This window comes from Hevea brasiliensis, chromosome 11 (genome assembly GCF_030052815.1).
Source record: "Hevea brasiliensis isolate MT/VB/25A 57/8 chromosome 11, ASM3005281v1, whole genome shotgun sequence".
Classification (NCBI taxonomy): domain Eukaryota; kingdom Viridiplantae; phylum Streptophyta; class Magnoliopsida; order Malpighiales; family Euphorbiaceae; genus Hevea; species Hevea brasiliensis.
The window spans coordinates 31,654,298-31,663,437 of record NC_079503.1 but is presented as its reverse complement, the minus strand read 5'-3'; the positions used below and the strand labels follow the sequence as shown (position 1 = coordinate 31,663,437).

General features: G+C 33.5%; 1 non-coding gene across 1 annotated transcript; it reads right to left on the bottom strand.

Annotated features, from left to right (window-relative positions):
* Positions 1-6,070: 6,070 nt before the first annotated feature.
* On the bottom strand, positions 6,071-6,177 carry LOC131170962 (small nucleolar RNA R71). The gene has a single exon (XR_009141722.1). It is a non-coding gene; the product is annotated as a small nucleolar RNA R71 (small nucleolar RNA).
* Between the last annotated feature and the right edge of the window lie 2,963 nt (positions 6,178-9,140).

Below are 9,140 nucleotides of genomic sequence, written 5' to 3'. Positions count from 1 at the left end.
AGTATCAGCCCTTTGTTCAAAGAAAGTGGCCATTTGCTAGCCATTAATGCAGTAATTTGTACTGGTAAAAATGGTACAGTCGGGCCTTTGACACTTTGAGGAGCTGGGGCCTCCCCTTATACTTTCCCCGTCACAGACTGTTCTATTGTCTCATTCTTCTCTTCTATATCTTTTCATAGGATTTTCTATTTCCTGTATAACCAACACAAGGAAATTTCTCTCTATTAGTTCATATTTATGATGCAAATGTACTGTATGTATCAAACATTTGAGCAGTTATATTTACCGATAAAAAGATTTCAAATTCATAGTTCAAAATTTACTTTAAAACCATTACTCTGATGCCACTAAACATGTCACACCCTACTCCTCTGTAAGATGTAATATGATCCTGTAGTATACCTAATGAATTACCGTACTTCGCTTACTGGTAACCCATTAAATATACTACAAGGGATTTTAAATCAATTTTCATGAAATTGAATCATTGATTAAAATCTAGTGTTACAAAAATTTTTCAAAATTTCGGCAGAGTGACGGCTATATTTTGATAAAACAGTTCTTCAAAACCTACAAAGAAACACACTTACAATATTTTTGCTCAACCATAAGTCCATTTTAAATCATTTCTCAATACAATTCAATCTCAATAATCAAATCAGTTCATTTTCAAACCAACCTCATCATAAAAGAAACATTTTATTGATTACAATACTCAAAAATTAATATTACAAAATTATACAGATAAATAAAATCTCAAATTTACATTACAATAATTTGCATTTAATTACATACCAAATTATTATACAAGAGTTCTTATACAACCGCTTAAATAATTTACATACATATTATTACATGTATACATCAAAACTTATGTATATAGGCATACCTATGATATACCTGGAGCTGATCTGAATGTGTCTTCAAGGAAGCTTACTCACCTGCTCTATGCTCTTTTCACCTGCGACAACATACAAAGCTATCGCTGAGTTGTGAACTCAGTGGTGCACAACTATAATTTAAAATATAATACCATATATATGTTGAAAAAATTATAACAAATAATTTGGATATCTTGAACTTCATAAAAATTTCAAAGGTCAAAATAATCATTGTCAATAATATAATCATTTATTAAAATAATATTGATCAAAAATTTTAATTTGTCAAATCACAACTGAATATTTAAAGTAATTCCAGTAATTTATGGAAATAAATATTAATTTCAATAAAATCAAGTATGCATACATCCCATTTGAAATCAAAATTCTTTGCTATTCAAAAATCATTCTTTATCTCACTAACTATGCAAGACTAAACCGAAAGGGCCATCTCTGGGGTGATTCTAACTCTCTATGGTCGGGGAGTTCGAATCGGATTCTAACTCCCTATGGTCAGGGAGGTCGAATCATCGTGCACAGTACACAACACAATAGTGAAACTTCCGAAAGGGCCATGAAAAACTTAGATCTAACCTCTAATACGAGGAGAATCTAAGTGTCGCACCTTACCCCTCTATAAAGCATAACATGATCCCGTAGTATACCTAATGACTTACTGAACTTCACCTACCGATAACCCATTAAGTACACTATAAGGGATTTTAAAACCATTTTCTTACTTTTTGAAAGTGGTGAGCATTTTTGGTAGGAACTAAAAACATTTAATTGCAGTTGAAAAGCTAAGTAAAATTTTTGACCAATTTTATTTTTCCGCAAATTCTGGAAAAATTTCGACAGAGTGCTAACAGTAATTGAGAAAAACAAAAAATTTACCTATGGAAAAAAACTTCCAATAATAGCACTTCATCAAATCTCAACAACCAAATCACTCAATCAACACAAATCCATTCAATCTCCACAATTCATAACATTTTCAAAATAGCTAAATAAATTCATTCCCATTGCATTCCAAAATATTTGTTTACATTCACAAATTAGTTCACAGATATAAAAAGCCAAAAGACAATATGATTACATATTAACTGTACAACTGCTCAGTTACAAAAGTGCATATGACTACAAAATTATTTACATCAAGAAATTACAAGGGTATAATCAAATACTCGTACAAAAGTCTTTGGTAAGTCCCCACAATCAGCAGCTCACTCTACTGTTTTTTCCTTGTCTCTATATGCGACAGTAAAAGAAGTTATATCTGAGTATAAAAATACTCAGTGGTGCACAATAAAATACAAAATGCATAATATAAAACATTTGTTATCAATTCACAGTTTAAATATTTCACAATCACATTTCATAATTTTTCAAATCACATTTATAACAAATCACAATTTTCAAAGCTTAATATAACACAAATTTGATTAAACGATTTAATAAATACAGTGTTGCCAATCAATAATACAACTTAGGCCATGACACAGAATTTCCAAACATGCCGTGTTATACACCATGATAAGGCGAACTCACCCCACTAATCGAAATTAATGAGTGAAGTGGCTAGATAGCTAATGAGTACTCATCCAAACTCACCTCAAACTGGCAAGCAAAAGAGAGAGGAAAATGATCAAATATCAAACTCAACCCCACAAGTGGAGGAGGAGCATAGTAAGGGGCTGCTATGCCAAGTGTGAATCAAAAACAATTTCAAAACCATATTATTCAACATTTCATGCAAAACATTAATAAATTTTCATTTCAAATTTCCATTCACAAAGTAGGCAACACAACATTTCTCAAAGCATTGTTTAGCATAAATTGCTCCAAAATGCATTGAAATAAATTTTCTAATAGCAAATCGAAAGTGAAAAGTTATTGTGCACAAACCTGATGTGAGTCGCCTCTAGGCTTTAACTCAGTTTGCCTTATCCTTTTTCAGGTCGTTTTCAGTTGAAACACGCAATTTAAAGTGTTTCAGTATCTTATCTCGCAACAAATCCAATAATTTATTTATATATGTACTCAATTCTAGCCCTAATATGCTTAAACTAATGTTCTTGAAAATTTTCATTTCGAGTTACTATTCATCAATATGTTGACTTTCTTATGCTTAATAGATATGGGAAATCTAATTATACCCACATATCACATTTTGGGTGCCTAATTTGTTGGTTTTGATTGTTTCTTCAAATTTTAGGTCTCTTAGGTACAATTTCAAAATTTTCAGCTTTGATGTCATGTATTGTACTATTCCATTGATCATGTTGCTGTGGGAATTTGGCAAAGTGTTCTTCATAAAACTTGTTCCTTATTGTCTTAATTTTACTTTCCTTTTTGAATCACTCCATTTGGAGTTTTGTAGCCCAGGATATGGCCATTTGAACATGGCTGGCTAGATTGGTCTACCCAGAATTTCTGGGCACCTAATTTGGTTCTAGCAGTTTTGGACCACCAACTTTGGATGGCAAAATAACTTAGATATGGGCAGCATTTGGGTTGTAGTGCTATATCATACCTTTCCAATTCCACAAAAATCAAGTCATTTGGACTTGTATAGCCCAAGTTATGGTCAAATGAATGTACACTATTCATTTGGTCATTTTGGTACAGTGACAGTGCACTACACCCGAGTTTAACCTAATTGTTTACTATGTTATAGTCATTTTCTAGGCATGATTTCTAAATGAAAAATGTGCTATTATGTGTCTAGTTTCATTACCAATTGGCCTCACACCAATTGGGTTGGTAAATTTTTAGTTTTGGTCCCGAAAAAAGACCTAGGTCAGGTTGCCAGAATATGAACACTAACCAATCCGAATTGCAATTTGGTTCTATTAATTCACACACACCACAAATGGTTTAATTTGACCATTTCTAACCCTCATTAAGATCATTTTCATCCATTGACCATTTTCTTCAATTTTTCTCCCAAACCCTAATTACATAAATTTAATATCTAATAAAATCAAAATATATATTCATGGTCTACATATTTAATTCAACCTAAATAACCATTCAAATATATCAAATTCATTCAATTCCAACTCCACCTTTCGTTGGCCGAAATCCCAATCAATCCCCCATATGTGTTTTCTTTTGATTTTTAAGTTGATTGATAAGTGCATAATTTATTAAATTTACTCCCATCACATTTAGTATTTTTAATGTATTTTTATGTTTAATTCAGTTGGTTAAGTATAGTTATCTATTAGGCATATGTTTAGAGAGTTGTTGAGATAATTGTGTTAAATGGAGAAATTTGACTCTTGCTATATTTTTCAGGATTTTGGTGAAGTTCCGAAGCAATATAGTGTGGAAGGAAGCTTGGAAAAGTCGAAGGATTGAGATGTGTGGAAGAAACGAAGTACACGGGCCGTGTAACTTGACCCGTGTAAATCTTGGAGACCCGTGTAACTTTCTGTGCTCATGCGAAACAAGCCCATTCAGCTCCAGTAAGTTACACGGCCCTGGGCCGTGTAGTGATACAAGGGCTGTGTATCCGTCGATAGACAGATTCCTAATTTTGCTCCAGTTGTAGTTTTTTATAGAGACTCTAGAAAAACCCAACCTTAGAATAGAAGAGATAGCAGCCGTCTCAAGCATGTAGATGCCTCCAACACAATTCAGCAGCCTCTCCATTCATCTTTTAGATTTCGTTTTTATTCTTCTTTATTTGTTTCTGTAAGCCATGAACATGAGTGGCTAAGTTTTTAATTCAGTTCAAGGGATTCAAGTTCTTGTACTTGATTTGTGAGATCAGGTTCTTAATTTAATTTATGTCTTTTTGAATATCTATTGTTTTCTAATTTATTTGTCTTTAATCTATTGAATAATTTGCTAAAAAGGCCTATTAGTTAATTATTTTATGAGATCAATTGCTAGTTCATCTTCATAATCCATAATTGTTGTGTAAGATTGAACATAAATAGCAATTAGGTTTTATTGATTATGATCCCAGTTTTCGATAATAACCTAAGGAAACAATAGGGTGGATTAAATGATTTATGCTTCATAAATTGTTGTTCAGCTTAACTACTTCCTTTTCTTAAAGCAGTTATTAATTTAATGAGTATTGCTTAATACCAACTCAGTTAATAATTTGAGTCAATAAGAGTGCTTGGCTCGAATTTATGAGTATAGAGAAGTCAAGGGTTTACCTCGTTGTTTGGTAAATCTATGTTAAGTATTCAATAAGAGATAATTGTATTTCTTTTGTCTATGATCAAATCAGTGCATTGGAATGAGAATTACCTTGGATTGAAGTTTGTTTAAATTGACATTTTTATATTTAGTTCTTGAATTTCTATTTTCTTCTGATTTTGTGTTACAAACCCCCCCCCCCCCAATCTTTGTCTATTCTGTTTCCCTTTACATAAGTGCACGAAACTTAATAATTTAGTCTCTAGGGTTCGACCTAGATTTACCATTTGCTACAGAAAAAATATTTCATAATTGGTAATTTCAGTTAATTTAATTTTTGGTGGATTCGACACCCATCAAGAATTTTGGCGCCGTTGTCGGGGACTGAAATTTATTGAATCTTGTGTTTTCTGTGTTAGAATATTCTATTATTAATTTGTTTGGGAGTTATTGCTATTTTCTATTTTTACTTTGATTTCTCTTTGTTTATGATAAGAACTTCTCAAGCTGGTGAGTTGATCTTTGATCCAGAAGTAGAAAAAATAGCTAAACAGTTGAGAAAATTAGCTAAGCAAGGTAGGCTAATTTTGAGTACATCTGAAGGAGCCCAATCCCCAAAGGAGCTAAGTTTAGATTCGGATTCAGAGTTAAATTCCAAAAACGAAACCATGGCTGCTAGGACTTTGAAATAATTGGCTGCCTCTGATCTAAACCAACAACCTTTGTGTATTCAATATCCTGCTTTAAATGTTGCTTTTGAGTTGAAATATGAACTAATCCATTTGTTGCCTAAGTTTCATGGTCTTGCAGGTGAGGATCCACATAAGCATCTAAAGGAATTTCATGTTGTGTGTTCCAGGATGAAACCTCAAGGAGTTTCAGAAGATCAAATCAAGCTTCAAGCTTTTCCTTTCTCACTGGAGGGCACAGCTGAGGATTGGTTGTATTACCTTCCTTCTGGATTTGTCAACTCATGGAATGGAATGAAGCAGATATTTTTAGAGAAGTATTTTCCTGCGTCCCATGCTGCCAACATAAGAAAAGAAATTTGTGGCATCCAGCAGTACAATGAAGAGAGCTTGTATGAGTATTGGGAGAGATTTAAGAAGCTGTGTGCAAGTTGTCCCCAATATCAAATAAGTGAGTAGCTTTTGATTTAGTATTTCTATGAGGGACTTTTACCAATGGAACGCAGTATGATATATGCTACTAGTGGAGGAGCTTTGGTTGACAAGACACCAGATGAGGCAAGGAGGCTGATTGCTAACATGGCAGCAAATTCTCAACAGTTTGGAATGAGAATGGATCACTCACCCATGAAGGTTAATGAGGTAAGTACATCTAACCTTGAGAAACAAATTTTTGATTTAACTGCTTTGGTGAGGCAATTGGCTATAAGAAAAATGCAAACTGTTAAGGTATGTGGGATTTGTTCGGGTTCGGGTCATGCTAATGACATGTGTCCTACATTACAAGAGGATGAATCAATGCAACATGTTAATGCAGTAGGAAATTATGGACAACCACAACACAGGTATGATCCCTTTTCCAATACTTATAATCCAGGATGGCGAAATCATCCTAATCTGAGTTATGCGAATCAACCAGTGCAAAACCAATACCAGTAGCAAAGACCACAAGTGAATCAACCACCTCCACCTCTACCTCCACCTCCCTCAAATCAAGGTATTTCGCGTGATGAAATTGTTAAGGCTTTGGCTAACAATACCCAACAGTTTCAACAGGAGACCAGAAATAGCATTCAAAACATAAAGAGGCAGATTGGTCAGTTAGCCTCATCTGTGAGCAAGCTGGAAGCTCAAGGTTCTGGAAAGCTTCCATCACAAACAGTCATGAACCCTAGAGAAAATGCAAGTGCTATACTATTACAAAGTGGGAAAGAAGTTGATAACCAAACTCCACATGAGCCAAAGAAGAAGCAAGGAGAAAAAGAGTCTGAAGTCCCTGAAGTTGATGTAAGTACTGGACCTAAACTGAATAAGGTTAATAATTATGTTCTTCCTCCATTCCCCTGCAGGTTGGCTAAAAATAAAAAAGAAGAACAAGAGAAAGAAATTTTGGAGACTTTTAGGAAGGTAGAGGTGAATATAGCTTTACTTGATGCGATCAAACAAGTTCCCAAGTATGCTAAATTCCTTAAGGAACCCTGCACTACAAAGCGCAAGTTGAGGAATAATTAGAAGATCAGTGTGGGGGAAAATGTGTCGGCATTAATTCAGTGAAAATTACCTCCTAAGTGTAAGGATTCAGGTTCATTTTCTATTCCCTGTAGAATAGGTGATTCTAAATTTGAACGTGCAATGGCAGATTTAGGAGCATCTATTAATGTTATGTCAAATTCAGTTTTTCAAACTTTAAATTTGGGTCCTTTGAAAGAAACTAGTGTCATTATTCAGTTAGCTAATTGTTCTAATGCTTACCCATTGGGAGTAGTTGAGGATGTTTTGGTGTAGGTTGGAGAATTGATTTTTCCTATAGATTTTTACATTCTGGATGTGGAGGATAGTATTCCCACTTCAAAGTCAGCTTTGATTCTATTTGGAAGACCTTTCCTAAAAACTGCCAAGACAAAAATTGATGTGGATGAGGGTACCTTAACTATGGAGTTTGATGGAGAGACTGTCAAATTTAATATCTTTGATACCATAAAGTATCCTGCTGATAATCATTATGTTTTTTCTATTGATGTTGTTGATACATTTGTGCAGGATGTTTTTGAGTTAAGCATAGAGGATGAGCTAGAAAAAAAAATCACATTTACATGAATTAGAGGAAATTCGCCTTAAGGCTTATGAGAATTCTAGGATCTGTAAAGAAAAGACAAAGGCATTCAATGAAAAAATAAGGAAGCAGTTTGTGATTGGACAAAAAGTTTTATTGTATAATTCCATATTGAAGCTAATGCTTGGTAAAGTGCGTTCTCATTGGATTGGACCCTTTGTTGTTACTAATGTGTTTCCTTATGGTGCAGTTGAAGTTCAAAGTTTAGGAACTAACAAAGTGTTCAAGGTCAACAGTTATGAACTCAAGCCATTTTATGAAGGGTTTGAGGAGCATTCCGTGGATTAAGGAGCTTTGCCATGTTAAGCTAACGACAATAAACAAAGGTGCTTCTTGGGAGGCAACCCATAGGTGGCTTGCTAGCCACAATCAGATTTGTTTTCTTTCCCTTATCTTATTTTATTTTCTAGCATTTTTCCTTTTCTTTTGCATTTGGGCTTTACATTGTCCCCAATGTAAGTTTTAAGTGTGGGGGAGGAGAAATTTATTGCTTTAATACAAAATATATATATATATATATATATTCTTATAAGCTTGATTCATGATTCTTTATTAACTCTCGGAGAGAAGTGCTTTGTCTTTGAAATGACTTTTCTATTTTAAATTGAATTTTTGAAATTTTATGCAAGGTTAAAGTAACTTTAATGATGGATTTTCCCTCTTCTCCATACCATAGAGAAAATTTTTCCTGCATAAATCATTTAGGCTTGATTTAATGGTGAAATGATTAGTTATGTATGCTTTAAACTAGTGTCATGCATATTTCAGAACTTTGTTTAATCTATCAGGGCACTTTATAATATGTAGATGCATAAATTGGGGAAAATAAAATGTTAAACTTGAAAATTGCTCTGCTATTTTAGTTAAGCAAACTAACCAAGGGTCTTCATGAGCCCCATGTTGATTCTCAAGCCAAAAACTAGCTATGATATGAGCAAGGTACTTTTCTGAAGGTGACAGTTGAAAAAAAAAAAAAAGTAACTGTGACAGGAGAGAAGCACCAATTTTTTTTTTTAAAAAAGGGCATTTTTATCTCCCCTAAGATTTGCAAAGAACTATAATTGTTGTGCCTTGATAAATTAGCCTTGTGTTTTGTTATGTATTGACTTAAAATTTTATGGAACTTTAATTGTGTGAGCTTAATTGATTTCAAGTCTTTTATTTTGTGTTAGAAAATTGTTGATATATTGGTATGGTGTTGATGGAATTGGTTGTGATGGTTATTACCTTCCTTGCCTCTTCTTTCAAATTTTTAATCTTTTGATAGAAAATGATTGTGATAGGGTGAAGTTAAGGAAC